Raw genomic sequence first — 18,943 nt, 5'->3', positions numbered from 1 at the left:
TCAACATTAAGGGATCGAAGGGCTTGGAATGGGATATTCCAGAGGTCAAAGGAACTGGAATTGAAACCAAGAATCACCTACCCAGCAAAACAGAGTATAATACTTCAGGGGAAAAAATGGTCATTCAGTGAAATAGAGGACTTTGAAGCATTCTTGATGAAAAGACCAGAGCTGAAAAGAAAATTTGACTTTCAAACACAAGAATCAAGAGAAGCATGAAAATGTAAATAGGAAAGAGAAATCATAAGGGACTTACTAAAGTTGAACTGTTTACATTCCTACATGGAAAGATAATATTTGTAACTCTTGAAACTTTTTTTTCAGTATCTGGGTAGCTGATGGGATTATACACACACACACACACACACACACACACACAGCACAGGGTGAGTTGAATAGGATGGGATCATATCTAAAAAAATGAAATTAAGGGGTGAGAGAGAAATATATTGGGAGGAGAAAGGGAGAAATGGAATAGGGCAAATTATCTCTATAAAAGAGGCAAGTAAAAGACTTTTCACTGGAGGGAAAAAGAGGGGAGGTGAGAGAGAAAACATGAAGCCTACTCTTATCACATTCTACTGAAGGAAGGAATAAAATGCACACTCATTTTTGTATGAAAATCTATCTTACAATACAGGAAAGTGAGGGAGAAGGGGATGAGCAGGGTAGGGGGGATGATGGAAGGGAGGGCAATGGGAGGAGGGAGCAATTAGAAGTCAACACTCTTGGGTAGGGACAAGGTTAAAAGAGAGAGTAGAAGAAATGGCGAGCAGGATAAGATGGAGAGAAATATAGTTAGTCTTACAAAACACAAATATCATGGAAGTTATTTGCAAAACTACACAGATATGGCCTATATTGAATTTCTTGCCTTCCCAGTGGAGATGGGGAGTGAGGGAGGGAGGAAGAGAAGTTGGAACTCAAAGTTTTAGAAACAACTGTTGAGTATTGTTCTTGCATACTACTAGGAAGTGAGAAATACAGGTAATGGCGTTTGAAGATTTATCTTGCCCTGCAGGACAAAAGAGAAGATGGGGATAAGGGAAGGGAGGGATGTTAGAAGGGAGGGCAGATTAGTGATAAGGGCAATTAGAATGCTTGGCATTTTGGGGTGGGGGGAGGAGAGAAATGGGGAGAAAATTTGGAACTCACAATTTAGTGGAAATCAATATTAAAAACTTAAATAAATTAATTTAAAAAAACTGATCACCTATTATTGAATAGATAATTAGGCCCCAGATTCAGAAATGGTGTGGTCTACCCTTTGGTCTTTTCCTTCCTTGTTGTCATTGTAAACCCTTTTATAGCAAATCCTGAATAATAAAATTTTGTGTCCTTTGAAATAAAAAAAATCTTGTTTAAATATAAACATTTTTTGGAAATCATAATTTCTTTTTAAAACTGTTTATATTGTATTCATAATCATAACAAAAACAGTGATTTCATTGTTTATTTTGTTTATTATTTACATAATAAATATGTAACATATGGGGCAAAATCTTACCCATATCTCTCAACCTTCAACATAGAAGAGCCAAAAGAAAGGAACACAAGACAAGTAAATACTTTTATTTTTCCCCCCTTCTGGGTCTTGCTGAAATTCTGTTCTTGAGACCTGTTTTCCTTCCTTCTTTCTTTTTCTTTTTTAAAAAAAGGAGGGCTTTCTGGGAGTCAAGATGTCTAAGCGGGGACGAGGTGGGTCTTCGGTAGCAAAGTTCTGAATTTCCTTGGGTCTCCCAGTGGGAGCTGTCATCAGTTGTGCTGATAATACAGGTGCCGAGAACCTGTACATCATCTCCATGAAGGGGAGACTGAATACGCTTCCTGCAGCTGGTATAGGTAACATGGTAATGGCTACAGTCAAAAAGGGAAAGCCAGAGCTCCAGAAGAAGGTTCATGCAGCAGTGGTAATACAGCAATGGAAGCCATTTCAGAGAAAAGATGGTGTGTTCCTATATTTTGAAGATAACACGGGGGTCATAGTAAACAACAAAGGCAAGATGAAAGGTTCAGCCATCACAGGGCCTGTTGCCAAGGAGTGTGCTGATTTGTGGCCCAGGACTGCATCTAATGCAGGCAGCATTGCTTGATTCTCCTAAAGTCCATTTGTAAAAAATGCCTCATTAAAGTGTTTGCCTATAAAAAAAAAATAAATAATTAAATAAATAAATAAACAAATAAAAAAGGACTTGCTATCAGTGTATATAACATTTTACTTTGCAGTCATCATGTATAGATTTCTAACATTTCCTTCTATATTTTATGTTCATTGTTTCCATCTCTTCTCCAGTTTTGGAAACTGTTCTCATCTGTGCCTGATTCAGGACAGATCTCTGCTAGTTCATGTTCTATGCCAATTATTAATTAATAAAAGATTGACTTAGCCATAACAGGAGAAAGATACTGATTGAGGATATGCACAGTGAGAACTGCTTGAGTTTAATAGACAAGATTCTGAGTACCTGCAGATCCTCTTGGTTCCTTTGTACTCAGATGATATGAGAAAGTGAAGTGAATAAGCCCATGACAGGAGCTTTTTGAACTGAGAGTATGTTATTTGATCGGTTGGGGTTTGAGGGAGATTTTGCTATTTGTTTGGTGAACTGTGAGAGAATGGATACAATGATGAGTCAAAATTGTTTTAGCGGAGTTTGGAGACATCCTTAATTGAAGCTGCTTCTGCTACCTGTGATCAGATGAGACATTTCCGGTGCGGACATAAGAGGTGCATCTGATGGTGATGAACTACTCTTCCCTTCAGAGAATTCATGCTGATCATCATATTCTGCCTTCCTTTTTCTGGGAGAGGACACATAAAAAAATTTATGATTTTCCTGTTCTTTAAAATTACATTTAAAATTTTGTTTTAGTTTTGAATTTACTGGCTTTATAAAATGATTGTTCATAATTGGCTCTGGTTTAAGTGTTTTCTTATTTGTGAAGGGCATGGCAGAGGAAAAGGGGACCTGAAGGAGAAGGCAGAATTGCAGTGCTTGATGAATTATAAAGATAACGGGACAGATTTGGATCTTCTCCCTAAGTAGATGAATTATTTATTGACTGGGGGGCTCTTAGGCTAAATGAGAGGGAATCTTATAGATAATCATATTTTATAAACTCTGTAAAGTAAAAGAACTCAATCATTTTCCCTTTGATGAAAGTCTGAGTCATGAGTAATCAGATCTAAATGATTGTAAAAAGGGTGGATGAATAAAGGAACAGAAGATTTCCCAAAAGGATCACATATCACCCCACCCCTACCCCTCACAGATCCTTTATTCCATTGTTTTTTTGAGGGCCTGGTCTGCTCCTGAATTACAGGTAAAGTGAAAGTGTTGTCTAAAGTAGTACTTCTCGACCTTTTTCCACTTCCAACTCCTTTTTGCTGAGTAATTTTTAAATGACCCCAAGTATATAATTATATAAAATAGGTATATAAATCAAACATTTACTGATAATAAGTCATAAATTTATTTTAATATTATTCTTTGGTATACATATAATTTTACTATTTATTAAACATGAAAGCAGATTTTCATACTAATGAGATGGATGTGCTTGTTTATTTTTACATAAAGAATTAAAGTTTCTTAGAATATTTTATACCATAGAACATAGAGCATATTCAACGTTTTTCAGAGTTGGTTGATGTTTTGACTTTCTAGTCATCAATTTTGAGAACACTACTTTGCATAAACCCATAGTACAAAATGGTAGAAATGTGTTGAGGGTCATTTCAGATATTGCTGGAAATTCTCTTCTAATTTCGAGAAAAATTCATTTAATGATGAAGTAAACATACTTCAATTCATAACATATAGTAGTCCTGAGTCTGAGCTGACGTGTTTCTGCCAGCTTATGTTGGCTTTGAGTGGTAAGACACCATGCACAGTGCAAAGTGCACATGTTGAGTGTTAAGATCCAAGCATGTAGTGAAGTTGCATGGTGCAACATGGACAAGTGTGGCCAGACATACCTTGGATTCATTACATGCTTGATTTTTACTGTTGCCAAATTTTTCACAACTGCTATGTCCAATTTGGCAGCTCCGTGTATGATCACAACCTATAATTTAAAAAGTGCTGGGGGTGCGGAGCCAAGATGGCGAAGTAGAAAGACGCACATACACATAGCTCCGAACCCACAAACCACAGAACGGCTAGAGGGGACCAACCCAGGGCGAATTCTGCACCCAGAGACCACGGAATATTGGAGCGAGGGAGATTTCTGTTCCAGAGAGACCTGCAAACCTCTCGCAGGGGGTCCTTCGCGCCGTGGACTGGGCGCCGGGACGGGGAGCAGAGGGCAGCCCTACCACAGCCACGACACCGTGAGGAAAAGATCTGAGAGGGCTACAGGGACGGGATCTCCAGCGGCCACGCGGGTCCCCCCACCCACAGAGGGACCTGCAAACCTTTCGCAAAAGGTCCGTCGCGCTGCAGACGCGGAGCCCAGCCTGGACCTGCGGCGGCCGGGGCTCCGAGAGGCACAGATCTGAGAAGGCTCCAGAGACGGGATCTCCAGAGGCGGCACAAGCCCCCCCACCAACAGGTGACTGACGGGGGTAGGTGAGACTCTCTTTGGTGGGTTGAGAGGGGAATGGGGTGCCCCCATGGCTCGGGCCCCCCCAGGAGATAGAAGCTGAGAGGCGGCTACAGACAGGGGCTCCCCAAGCGGGCGGGAGCCTGGATCCATTGTGGAAGGTCTGTGCATAAACCCCCTGAGGGAACTGAGCCTGAGAGGTGGCCCTGCCCCTGACCACCTGAACTTAATTCTCACACTGAATAGCAGCCCTGCCCCCGCCAAAAACCCTAAGGCAGGAAGCAGCATTTGAATCTCAGTCCCCAAACGCTGGCTGGGAGGACCAGGAGGCGAGGTGGGTGTGAGGAGAACATTCAGAGGTCAGGTCAATGGTTGGGGAAAATGCCCAGAAAAGGGAAAAGAAATAAAACTATTGAAGGGTATTTTCTCGGAGAAAACACACTTCCTTCCTTCCTTTCTGATGGGGAGGAACAATGCTTGCCATCAGGCAAAGACACAGAAATCGAGGATTGTGTGTCCCAGCCCACCCAATGGGCTCGGGCCATGGAAGAGCTCAAGAGGAATTTTGAAAATCAAGTTAGAGAGGTGGAGGAAAGACTGGGAAGGGAAATGAGAGGGATGAGGGAGAAGCATGAAAAGCAGATCTTGAAGAAATTGGCACCTTGAGAACTAGCCTAACTCAGTTGGCAAGGGAGGTGCAAGGGGCCAATGAGGAGAAGAATGCTTTCAAAAGCAGAATTAACCAAATGGAAAAGGAGATTCAAAAGCTCACTGAAGAAAATAGATCTTTCAAAACTGGAATGGTACAGATGGATGCTAAGGACTTTATGAGAAAGACAGATATCTCAGAACATACCGCGCAGATTCGAAAAATGGAAGATAATGTGAAATATCTTATTGGAAAAACAACTGACCTGGAAAATAGAATCAGGAGAGACAATGTAAAAATTCTGGGACTACCTGAAAACCATGATCAAAAGAAGAGCCTAGACATCATCTTCCATGAAATTATCAAGGAAAACTGCCCTGAGATTCTAGAACCAGAAGGCAAAATAAATATTCAAGGAATCTGCAGAACACCGCATGAAAGAGATCCAAAAAGAGAAACTCCCAGGAACATTGTGGCCAAATTCCAGAATTCCCAGGTGAAAGAGAAAATATTGCAAGCAGCTAGAAAGAAACAATTCAAGTATTGTGGAAATACAATCAGGATAGCACAAGATCTGGCACCCTCTACATTGAGGGATAGAAGGGAATGGAATAGGATATTGCAGAAGTCAAAGGAACTAGGACTGAAGCCAAGAATCACCTACCCAGCAAAACTGAGTATAATACTTCAGGAGAAAAAATGGTCTTTCAATGAAATAGAGGACTTTCAAATTTTCCTGATGAAAAGACCACAGCTGGAAAGAAAATTTGACTTTCTAACACAAGAATGAAGAGAACCATGAAAAGGTGAACAGCAAAGAGAAGTCATAAGGGACTTACTAAAGTTGAACTGTTTACATTCCTACATGGAAAGATAATATTTGTAACTCTTGAAACATTTCAGTATCTGGGTACTGGGTGGGAGTACACACACACACACGTGCACACACGCACACATACATAGAGACAGAGTGCACAGAGTGAATTGAAGAGGATGGGATCATATCTTAAAAAAAAAATGAAATCAAGCAGTGAGAGAGATATATTGGGAGGAGAAAGGGAGAAACTGAATGGGGCAAATTATCTCTCATAAAAGAGGCAAGCAAAAGACTTATTAGTGGTTGGATAAAGAGGGGAGGCAAGAGAAAAACATGAGGTCTACTCTCATCACATTCCACTAAAGGAAAGAATATAATGCACACTCATTTTGATAGGAAAACCTATCTCATAATACAGGAGAGTGGGGGACAGGGGCACAAGCAGGGTGGGGGGGAGGATAGAGGGGAGGGCATGAGGATGAGAATGCAATCCGAGGTCGACACTCATGGGGAGGGAAAGGACCATAAGAAAATAGAAGTAATGGGGGACAGGATAGGATGGAGGGAAATATAGTTAGTCCTATAAAACACAACTAGTTTGGAAATCATTTGCAAAACTAAACAGATATGGCCTATATTGAATTGCCTGTCTTCCAAGGGGAAGGGGTGGAGAGGGAGGGAGCTAAAGAAGTTGGAACTCAAAGTGTTAGGGCCAAATGTAATGTTCTTACCACTGGATAACAAGAAATACAGGTTAAGGGGTCACGAAAGCTATCTGGCCCTACAGGACAAAAGAGAAGATGGAGACAAGGGCAGAGAGGGAGGATAGAGGAGAGAGCAGATAGGTCACAGGGGCAATTAGAAAGCTTGGGTCTGGCGGGGGGAGGGGATAAAAGGGGAGAAAATTTGTAACCCAAAATTGTGTGAAAATAAATGTTAAAAGTTAAATAAAAAAAAAAAGTGCTGATAAGGAGAGGGGCCAAGATGGTGGAATAGAAAGATAAACATATGCTAGCTCCGAACCCACAGCCCATAAAATATCTGTAAAGAAGAACTCCCAACAAATTCTAGAGCAGCAGAAGCCACAGAACAACAGAGTGGAGGAGATTTCTGTTTCAGAGAGCCCTGAAAAACAGACACAAAAGGTCCATTGCACCCCAGACCCAGAGCAGAGCCCAACCCTGCCTTGGCCAAGCTACACGGAGAGGAGGGGATCTGAGCAGGCTTCACGGACAGAATCTCCAGCAGCCGTGCAGGTCCCTCCACCCATGGGCACTAAAGGTCAGTGAGAGAGTCTTTTTTGGCTCACCAACAGGGGAGCGGGGTGTCCCTATAACTCAGGCCCCCTCGGAAGGCAGCAGCAGAGGCAGTGGCAGACAAAGGCTCCCAAAGCAGGCAGGAACTCAGATCCATTGTTGAAGGTCTCTGCATAAACCCCTGAGGGAACTGAGCCCCTTATGGCGGCCCTGCCCCCACCTGAGCAGCTGAACTTAATCTCACACTGAATAGCAGCCCTGCCCCTGCTCAAAGCCCTGAGGCTGGGAAGCAGCATTTGAATCTCAGACCCCAAGCACTGGCTGGGTGGATCTGGAGGCAAGGTGGGGGTGGAGAGGATACTCAGAAGGATACTCAGATACTCAAGCCACTGGCTGGGAAAATGCCCAGAAAAGAGAAAAAATATAAGACTACAGAAGGTTACTTTCTTCGTGAACAGATATCTCCTCCATTGCTTTCATATGAGGAAGAACAAGGCTTACCATCAGGGAAAGACACAGAAGTCAAGGCTTCTGTATCCCAAACATCCAGAATAAATATTCAATGGGCTCAGGCCATGGAAGAGCTCAAAAATGATTTTGAAAAGCAAGTTAGAGAGGTGGAGGAAAAACTGGGAAGAGAAATGAGAGACATGCAAGTAAAGTATGAAAAGCAGGTCAACACCTTGCTAAAGGAGACCCCAAAAAATGCTGAAGAAAATAACACCTTGAAAAATAGGCTAACTCCATTGGCAAAAGAGGTTCAAAAAGCCAATGAGGAGAAGAATGCTTTAAAAAGTAGAATTAGCCAAATGGAAAAGGGGGTTCAAAAGCTCACTGAAGAAAACAGTTCTTTCAAAATTAGAATGGAACAGATGGAGGCTAATGACTTTATGAGAAACCAAGAAATCACAAAACAAAACCAAAAGAATGAAAAAATGGAAGAGAATGTGAAATATCTCATTGGAAAAATAACTGACCTGGAAAATAGATCCAGGAGACACAATTTAAAAATTATGGCACTGCCTGAAAGACATGATCAAAAAAAGAACCCAGACATCATCTTTCATTAAATTATCTCAGGGACTTACTAAAGTTGAACTGTTTCTCCTCCCAATATTTCTCTCTCACTGCTTGATTTCATTTTTTTTTTTAATATATGATCCCATCCTCTTCAATTCACTCTGTGCACTCTGTCTCTATGTATGTGTGCGTGTGTGCATGTGTGTGTGTGTGTACTCCCACCCAGTACCCAGATACTGAAATGTTTCAAGAGTTATAAATATTGTCTTTCCATGTAGGAATGTAAACAGTTCAACTTTAGTAAGTCCCTTATGATTTCTTTTTGCTGTTCGCCTTTTCATGGTTCTCTTCATTCTTGTGTTAGAAAGTCAAATTTTCTTTCCAGCTGTGGTCTTTTCATCAGGAAAATTTGAAAGTCCTCTATTTCATTGAAAGACCATTTTTTCTCCTGAAGTATTATACTCAGTTTTGCTGGGTAGGTGATTCTTGGCTTCAGTCCTAGTTCCTTTGACTTCTGCAATATCCTATTCCATTCCCTTCTATCCCTCAATGTAGAGGGTGCCAGATCTTGTGCTATCCTGATTGTATTTCCACAATACTTGAATTGTTTCTTTCTAGCTGCTTGCAATATTTTCTCTTTCACCTGGGAATTCTGGAATTTGGCCACAATGCTCCTAGGAGTTTCTCTTTTTGGATCTCTTTCATGCGGAGAAGTTATATGGGCCAAATTATCTCTCATAAAAGAGGGAAGCAAAAGACTTATTAGTGGTGGGATAAAGAGGGGAGGCAAGAGAAAAACATGAGGTCTACTCTCATCACATTCCACTAAAGGAAATAATATAATGCACACTCATTTTGATAGGAACACCTATCTCATTATACAGGAGAGTGGGGGACAGGGGCACAAGCAGGGTGGGGGGGAGGATGGAGGGGAGGGCATGGGGAGGAGAATGCAAAACAAGGTCGATACTCATGGGGAGGGAAAGGACCATAAGAAAATAGAAGTAAAGGGGGACAGGATAGGATGGAGGGAAATATAATTAGTCTTATACAACACAACTAATATGGAAATCATTTGCAAAACTAAACAGATATGGCCTATATTGAATTGCCTGTCTTTCAAGGGGAAGGGGTGGAGAGGGAGGGAGCTAAGGAGGTTAGAACTCAAAGTGTTAGGACCAAATGTAATGTTCTTACCACTGGGTAACAAGAAATACAGGTTAAGGGGTCAAGAAAGCTATCTGGTCCTACAAGACAAAAGAGAAGACGGAGACAAGGGCAGGGAGGGAGGATAGAGGAGAGAGCAGATAGGTCACAGGGGCAATTAGAAAGCTTGGGTCTGGGGGGGGGAGGGGATAAAAGGGGAGAAAATTTGTAACCCAAAATTGTGTGAAAATAAATGTAAAAAATTAATAAAAAAAAAAACAAAGTTGAACTGTTTACATTCCTACATGGAGAGACAATACTTGCAACTCTTGAAACTTTTCAGTATCTGGGTAGTTAGAGGGATTACACATACACACACACACACACACACACACACACACAGAGCACAGAGTGAATTGAATAGGATGGGATCATATATTAAAAAAATGAAATTAAGCAGTGAGAGAGAAATATATTGGGAGGAGAAAGGGAGAAATGGAATAGGGCAAATTATCTTTCATAAAAGAGGCAAGCAAAAGACTCTTTAGTGGAGGGAAAAAGAGGGGAGGTGCGAGAAAAACATGAAGTTTACTCTCATCACATTCCGCTAAAGGAAGGAATAAAATGACACTCATTCTGGTATGAAAACCTATCTTACAATACAGGAAAGTGGGGGATAAGGGGATAAGCAGAGTGGGGGGATGATGGAAGGGAGGGCAATGGGAGGAGGGAGCAATCTCAAGTCAACACTCTTGGGGAGGGACAGGATCAAAAGAGAGAATAGAAGCAATGGGAGGTAGGATAGGATGGAGGGAAATATAGTTAGTCTTACACAACATGACTATTATGGAAGTCATTTGCAAAACTACACAGATATGGCCTATATTGACTTGCTTGCCTTCCCAAAGGGAAGGGGGGCGGGGGAGGGAGGGATGAAGAGAAGTTGGAACTCAAAGTTTTAGGAATAACTGTCGAGTACTGTTCTTGCTACTAGGAAATAAGAAATACAGGCAATGCGGTATAGAAAGTTATCTGGCCCTACAGGACAAAAGAGAAGATGGGGACAAGGGAAGGGAGGGATGATAGAAGAGAGGGAAGATTGGTGATAGGGGCAATTAGAATGCTGGGTGTTTTGGGTTGGGGGAGGGGACAAATGGGGAGAAAATTTAGAATCAAAAATTTTGTGAAAATGAATGTTAAAAGTTAAATAAATAAATTTAAAAAAAATAAAAAGTGATGATTAAAATGAAGGTCATACTCTGGGCTGAGACTAGGGAATGGGTGGCTTCATTAATTAGACCATCCAAGAGGAAGTAGCTAGTTTTCTTCTTAAATCACATTGCTTTCCACATTCACACCTATGGCACAGATCTACTATACTTTTGAAAAAGTAATTAAAATAGTAAATACTGAAAAACAGTAATGTTGACTTTTTACTAATCTTTATAAGAAAATATAATTAGAAAAAAGTGTAATTCTTTAATAAAATACAAACACCCTCTTCATCTGTTAATACTGTACTTTCATACTTTGTTTAAGTAATATCCATGATTTCATCAGTGTCATTATGGTCTTCATTCATTCAACAAAAATTTCTCAACCCCTCCACAATTCTTAACATGGTTAAAAAATTAATGACTTACTAGCCCACCTTTTGAAGAAGTTATTTACATTAGGAAAATTCTTGGTTGTTACCTTAAATGACAGACATGATTTCTTACCAGACCCATGCTTCAAGTCCCTCCAACTTGGTAAAACTTCGGAAGCTGGTCTACTGTTTGCACAGATTTGAGAATCCACAGTTATTTCCCCACCATTGTGGCCTTAGAATGGAACTTTAGACAAGACAACTGTTAATCACTGCTTAATTAAATTCTGAGATTCTTTACTAGTTCTAAATAAAAAATTGACCCCAAATCTGTACTAAATATGTCTAAATCTGTCAAAGTTTTCCTAGGACTTACAACTCAGTTCTGGCCCCAACTCTAGTTTGGATAACTCCAGTGTAAGATAAGCTTTGTTTTAATTATTTTCTACTTTGAATTTATCTGTAAAAGATGTTCATTTGCCTTGTAAATACTCCCAATTGGACTCTCAGTATATTCTTTCCCTTTGCCTCCCTACTTCAGTTTTGCACTACAGAAAATTGAATTTTTTGTCCCAAAGAGTCTGGCTTAATTCAGAAGAAACAAGAATAGTATAGCTTATCATTTATCCTTATGACTATTTTTTTTTTTTTACCACCAAAAGGTTTCTCTAGAAAATGTCATAATTAACTGTGCTCTTCCCAACAGTTAACTGGAATTACCATGGATTTGGTGGAGATTAGTCAGAAATATTTCTTTTTTTTTTTTTCCCCTGAAATCTGGGTCAGATCAAAACAACAGAATATTATTTCAGCATGTGGCAATGTGTCAGCCATCAGAAACAAAACTCTAACAGTGAAGGATGGAAGAAAGACTTTCTCTACAGCATGACTAGGTAGGCTGCATTCAGAGTCTCCCAAGGTGCCACAGGCAGAATGGATGATAGTTATTCATTCATCCAATAAATTAAGAAATGTGGAATTCAGGGGGCCGACTGCTCATTTCTGGGCTGGCATAAGGTCATCAATGGACTGGCCCTGCTCCAAACACTTCTCCATCTCAATGAGCAACTTCACACCATCCACCACTTTTCTACCACCTCCACCTCTGAGAAGCCCAGTCTGCCAGCATAGAAGATGTCAAAGACACCACCCATAGCTGCTGTGTCCACACCCGCTCCCCCATCTTCTGCAGCTTTAATTGCTTCAGCACCTCATCAAACTTCTCATGTTTGGCCAGGTGGGCAAGTTTGATGTGGACATCTGGAAATAGGCTTGTGCCCAGGTTGAAGGGGTATGTCAGGATGTAGCCCAGGTGAGGATTCCACATGAACTCATTAATTTTAGTTTTAAAATCTGGATAATCTCTCTGCAAAAATGTGTGAACACCTATTTCATGTTACCTGACTTTTGCATGAAAATAACCCACAGGTGTTCTTCCTCAATGATGCACACCAGAAAAGTCTTCTTGTCATTGTGCCAAATGTCCCTGCATCTGTCCAGTCTCTAGCCATGCCAGAAGCCAAGAGGAGTAGGGAGACAGGCTTGTTGAAGAGGAAGTGGTCATCAATAAGCTTCTGCTCTTCCTGCTCAGTCATGTTTTTCAAAGCATAGTATTTCCCAAATAGGTCATCTTCCCAGCTTGCCAGAGCTTTCAGATGCATTGAACAACACAGCAATTCACAATTTAGAGCTCAAAATACGTCTTTGCTACAATGTTACCAACCTCTGTCAACCCTTAGTCAATTACAGTTTCAACAAATATATTTGACTAGAACAGCATCACAGAAAACCTGCAGGTGGAAAACAAAGGAACAAAAGATTATTGGGAGCAACGGGTTATCTTCCTTAGGAATGGATTTCAGATCATTGCCATCATTTCTATCTTTCTCAGAGAGCCATACTGAAAACATCAATATCTGTTGTTCTCTCAAAAGGGCACATCTTGAACTTGAAAAAAATTTGTGCAGAAGCAACCTCTGTAAGACAAACAACCACAGGAAATCCTGGCTGGTTCACTCCAAAACGCTACCCAAATCCAACTTCTTCCATCCACAGAGATAGTAATTTCTATACATCTTCTACATCTCAGCCTACAAAAAGTCCAGTGTGTCTACTCAAAGCACAGATAAATCATTTGTATGGTGGATATCCTAGAACTTATGGCCAATCCGTATTTCCTCATCCTCCCTCAAAGTAGCCTACTCTCAGACATCTTCACATTCAAAGTACAAGGTAGTCGAATCCCTGAGAGTTACTACATTATTATACCATACTCATCTAGGCTTTGTCCCCTCCAATGAATTAAAGAGGAGTCATTTCACTTCAGTTGAGAAACTGGAGATCTTCTCGCAAAACAAAGAAAAGGTCATCTATTTTAACCAAGGTCAAAATCAAAGTGTACTTGCTCAACCAAGGCACACAGAGCAAGATTAAAGAAAAAGAATCAAAGGAAGGATTCCAATCAACATTCTGCATCCAAGAGGTTTGTACCACTCTGTGTTGGGACTGGAAGCTCAATTCCGTGTGGACAGTCTCGGGCAGGTAAAAGTGGGACTTCTAAATCTTAGAGTCTTACGAGGCCCTCCATGAACAGCGGGGGTTCGAGAAGGTCAGACCGAGCTAGCTCGGCTAGCTCGGGTATTTCCGCCTCTCCCCCGGAGATACCTGATGGGTGGAGTCTCCCTGCCCTCGAGGTCGTCCCGGATTGGAGCACACCTAGTTACCTAACAGCACGGTACTGAGATGCAAACTGTGTGGCTGAAGATTAAGTAGGATTGAGGAAGCCTAAAAGCTCTCTTAGCACGTGTGGAGCCAAAGAGAAAAGTAGGGCTCCGCTTCTTTTCTTTCCTCTCTCCCCTCCCCCTCTCTCCCCGCTTATACTTCTACTTCCAATCCCTTAAGCTTAGCCTTCTTAGGAAATCTCCCCCTCTTCGTCCTAAGAAAGAAGACCCCCTGCACTTGTAACCGAAACCCTGTAATAAAGCTCAACCCCTGTTTGACTCTGGAACGTCCTTTCTCTCATACGTGCATCCGGCGTGGCCAGCCAAAGACCTGGACAGGTAAGAAAGACTCGGGTAGCCCAATACAGGCCTCTAGGCTTGGCAACTCTGTTTTGTCTATCTCCTGATTATCACCATGCAAGCAGACTCAATACTAACAAGCAGACCAGTTTCTGAAACTCCCTTCCCTCTGATACTGACTTACTTCAGGGAGGCAGCCTCCATGGTGAAATCAGGTCCCACACCCCACTTGGGGACCTTCCTGGAAAGCCTGGAGAAAAAGCACACCTCATCAGTGGGGTATTGCTTCTTGAGAACAGTGGTCTCTTCACACTGTACCCATATGGATTAAAACAGGAGAACCCACCTTTCACGAGCGCCTGAGTTCACTAAAAGATACATCAAGGAAATGTCAAAAAGTTTGACAGTGGCTTAGAGGAGGAAGTTGGAGCCATCATCTCAACAAGATGTTAATGACCCATGGGGCACAGAAGGAACACATGCATAAAGGATCGGTTCCTGGAGAAAAGAACATAATCTTGACTGAAAATGCATGGATCGTTCTACATGGCAATTATTCCCCTTCCAGAGGCTTCACACTTAGAAACCAAGAAAACCAGGTGGCAGCACTGGAGACAAGACTAATTGCATGAAATGGTTGAAAAGCTTCCTTCAGATTTCTATATAAACTGCCACAACTTCCATGAAGTGACAGTGAATGATGTGAGTAGGAACAGAAGAAGACTGTAAACACAACAGCAACATTGTGGGACTGCTGATGATCATGGGCTAAACACTCCTTAGAAAGTACTGAATAGAACTCGCAAAGGCTCATGAACGAAAAGGTCATCCATGTCAAGCAAAAGATGCAGGGAGGTAGGATGCAGATTGGACGATACCATTTGCTCTTTCTGTAGTTTCTTGGCACTCTTCCTTTTTGGGAATCCATCCATTCCTTTCAATTGTTCTTGGCAGTATAACTGATAGGGAAATCTATTTCATTGGATGGTATATGAAGAAATGAAGAGACAGGGCTCAAACACTTGTGGTAGGATGGCATGGAAAAAGGAACCAAAAATTGGAACCCAAAATTTGACGGAAGAGAATTTTGAAAAAAAAAATCAACAAGATGAAACAATAAACATAAACATAAACAGCAGAGTTCAACACAAAGTTTAATATGGGAATGGGTGTTAGATTGCAGACCCACTGTAGAATATAAAAAGGTCACTTCACATAGAAGACCCAATAACATATGATTAAATTAAGAGGCCAGTTGGGCTCTCTTTCCAACTTATAAACTTTATAAACATGTTGCCTTGACAATGCATGTTTCTTATAGCTTAAGGCCATCAAAGGAGCTGTGGAACCTCTTTTGATCTAGATGGTACACAACTGTGAGGTTGGCTCAGGTTGGGATGGCTCAGATGACATGCTATTGTTTCCACACACAATGGAGCAGAGAATAAGTGCAGCAAGGAAGAAATGTATTGTTTATGATCACAGGAAGTCCCTGGAAGCACTGAGAACAGGCTCAAATCAATTCACTTACCTTTCGCTTATGGAAACTGCAATGAATTTCTCTGTGGCCAGGGAAGCAAAATACCTTGAGTGGCAGAACATGTAATTCAATGGAATTGAAGGGGACAAGCTGCTCTGCCAGAACATGTGGCAAATGATGGGCCCTCTTTTGCCTTACCTTCACACTCATTGATCACCACAGGGATTCACAATGAACGCCCAAAATGCATTTTCTATGTGATGCTAGCAAGGACCTCCTTCAATTACGAATGGGGGGCATCAACTGTCAACCCTTAGTCAATTACTATTTTCACAAAAAGTTAGAAAGGAAGAGTAAAGTGGAAAGCCTGCAGGTGGAAGAAAGAGGAATACAATATTATAAGGAGCAATGCAGTAACTTGCTCAGGAAATACATTTCAGGTAACTAATATAGTTTCTACTAATGCCCTCTTCAAACACCCAACTGACAATCCCGATATCTGTACACTTACCAGAAAGGCAAATCCAGAACTTTAAAAAGGTTTCAAAAGAAGCAAAATCTGTCACGCAAAAAAACCGAAGACAAATTACAGGCTGATTCAGTCCAAACGATTCCCATATTGACCTTCTTCCATAAAGAGACAGATGTAGTGATTTCTATCCACGTTCTACATCTAATTCTTCAACAAGTCCACTGTGGAAACTCTAAGTATAGATGGGGCACTTCCACTGTGGATATACTACAGCTGAGGGCAAATGATCATTTCATAATTGTCCTTCAAAGAAGCCTTTTCTCACATGTCTTCAAAGTCAAAGGACAAACTCACTGGAATCGTTGAGAGCTACTGCATTGCTATACCATAAAAAAATAGGCTTTGTCCCCTGCCATGGACTCAAGGGGAGCCACAAGGCTTGGCCTTCAAAAACTGGAGATCTTGTCCTCCCAAAACAAACAAAAGGTCACCAACTGGAACCCAAGGTTGAAGTCAAGGAATATTTGCTCATTCAAGGCACACACAGAAAGACCAGACAAAAGCAGCAAAGGGGGCATTCCAATCAACATTCTGCAAACAACAGGCTTGTGCCACGCTGCTTCCTCTGTCTCCCGACCATCACCACCCAAGCACACTCAGTGCTAACGCCTAGACTAGTTTCTGAAACTGCCATCCACCTATAAAACTTACCTTCTGCAAGGTGACAGCCTCCATGGTGAAATCAGGTCCCATTCCCCACTTGAGGACCTTCATCTAAAGCCTGCAGGGAAAGCAAGACTCATCAGTGCAGCATTGCACTTTGGGAAGAGAAAACTGGTGTCTTGCAGCATTACCTATACGGGGTAAATTGAGAGAAGCCAGCTTTCAGGAGTTCCTGCCCTCACTAAAAGACACAAATTCAAGGAAGTCCAAAAGTTTCTCCGTGCCTAGGAGGAAGAGGCTGCTACCCATCATCTCAACGAGACTGTTGAGGGCCCGTGTGAAACAGAAGGAACGATTGGAAATAGGCTCACTTACAGGGAAGAGAGCACGGCCTTCACTGCTGCTGCATGAATCACCTCACACGGCACCGATTGCCCAACCACTTGCTTCACACGTAGGAACCACAAAATCAAGGTGATGACTCTGCACAGAAGGCTATTTGAATGAAATGGTTGAAGAGCTTCTTTCAGATGTCTCCAAAATCTGCCACCCTTTAGGCAAACTGATGCTGAGTGACTTGACAGGAAGGAGGACCGGACCGTCCAAAGTAACAACAACCTCGTGGGACCGCATCATTCATGAAATTCACTCTCCTTACAAACGCGAGGGCACAAGAGAACTCGCACAGGCACATGACTGAAGACGCCCTCCCCATCAAGGAGCACATCCGTGGAGGCGGAAGGTAGATTCGAATGTACTTTTGCTGTGTCTTTCCTTCTCTCGCTCTCTTCCTTTATGGGATTCATCGTATCGCTTTCACTTGTTCTTGGCACCATGACTGACAGGCAAGTGAGCTTCACGTGCTGGTATCTGAAGACACGATGTCATGTGGTTCACACATTTGTGAGAGCATGGCAGGGAGAAAGGACTCTGAAACTTGGTAAACCAAAAGTTTACAGGAGACAATGCTGAAAACAAAAACTCAGCACCTCTAAACAAGAACGTAAAGAGGCCCGTGCAACACAGAGGTACATAGTGGAAAAGCTGTTCAGCTGCAGTCTCTCTGACGAATCCAAAGAGGCCATTTGGCGTGCAACGCCCAGTCACACGTGACCATACTTGGAGGCCTGTTGGGCTCTCTCTTTGCCACTTGCACAAACATATCGCTTTGACAATTCCTGCCTCTCGTGGCTTATCAAAGCAGCGGTTGAATCTCTTTCCAACTAGAAGATAGTCGACTGGGAGGCATGCTCACCTTGGGATGGCTCAGACGACATCTTACCGCTTCCACGCACGTGGGAGGATGCAGATCGAGTGAAGCAAGGAAGACAGGTTTTGCCTCCCGTCGAAAGAAGGCTCTGCATGCGCTGAGCACAAGCCCAGATCCTGGCACTTACCTGTGGCTGCGGCACCTTGCAATGCACTTCTCCGTGGCCAGGGAAGCAGAATTGCTCGAACGGCAGGAATTAGAATTCCATGGCATGGAACGGGTCAAGCTGCTCTGCCAGAACATGCGGCAGGTGATGGGTGCACTTTTTGCCTTACCTGCACTCTCGTTGGACACCGCAGCGAACCACCATCAAAGCTCACAATACGTCTTCTCTGCGAAGCTGGAAAGGCCCCATTTCATTGCCAACAGGGTGCATCCCCTGTCAACCCTCGGTCAATTCCCCTGTTGACAGAGATGGTGGACTTGGACAGTGTGGCGGAAAGCCTGGCGGTGGAACAAAGAGAAAGGATACCTTATCAGGAGGATTAGTGATCTTCCTGAGGAAATGCATTTCAGACCAGTAGTATCATTTTTACCCATGCCCTCTTTAAAGAGCCACTGACAATCCCCATATCTCTCCTTCTCCCACCAGGGTACATCCTCAACTTGAAAAAGCTGTGGATGATGGCCAATCCCCATTTCATCATCCCTCCTCAAAGTAGCTTTCTCCCAGACATCGTCACATTCAAAGGACAACCTCAGTGCAATCTCTAACAGTTACTGCATTATGATACCATACCCATATAGGCATTCGGCCCTGCCATGCGTTCAAGGGGAGCCATTAGGCTTGCCCTTGAGAAACTGCAGAACTTGTCCTCGCAAAACAAACTAAAGGTCGCCTACTGGAGCCCAAGGTTGAAGTCAAGGAATATTTGCTCATTCAAGGCACACACAGAAAGACCAGACAAAAGCAGCAAAGGGGGCATTCCAATCAACATTCTGCAAACAACAGGCTTGTGCCACGCTGCTTCCTCTGTCTCCCGACCATCACCACCCAAGCACACTCAGTGCTAACGC

The 18,943-nt window shown here is 42.3% G+C and overlaps 2 pseudogenes; one reads left to right on the top strand and one right to left on the bottom strand.

The window, feature by feature from the left end:
* The first annotated feature begins 1,679 nt into the window (after window positions 1-1,679).
* On the top strand, window positions 1,680-2,188 carry LOC140512532 (large ribosomal subunit protein uL14-like; annotated as a pseudogene).
* An 8,966-nt stretch (window positions 2,189-11,154) lies between these two features.
* On the bottom strand, window positions 11,155-16,857 carry LOC140512531 (creatine kinase B-type pseudogene; annotated as a pseudogene).
* Between the last annotated feature and the right edge of the window lie 2,086 nt (window positions 16,858-18,943).

The sequence above is a fragment of the Notamacropus eugenii genome, chromosome 6, assembly GCF_028372415.1.
Source record: "Notamacropus eugenii isolate mMacEug1 chromosome 6, mMacEug1.pri_v2, whole genome shotgun sequence".
NCBI classification, from domain to species: Eukaryota; Metazoa; Chordata; class Mammalia; order Diprotodontia; family Macropodidae; genus Notamacropus; species Notamacropus eugenii.
Note: the sequence above shows the minus strand (reverse complement) of the source record. Positions and strands in the feature narration are given on the sequence as shown.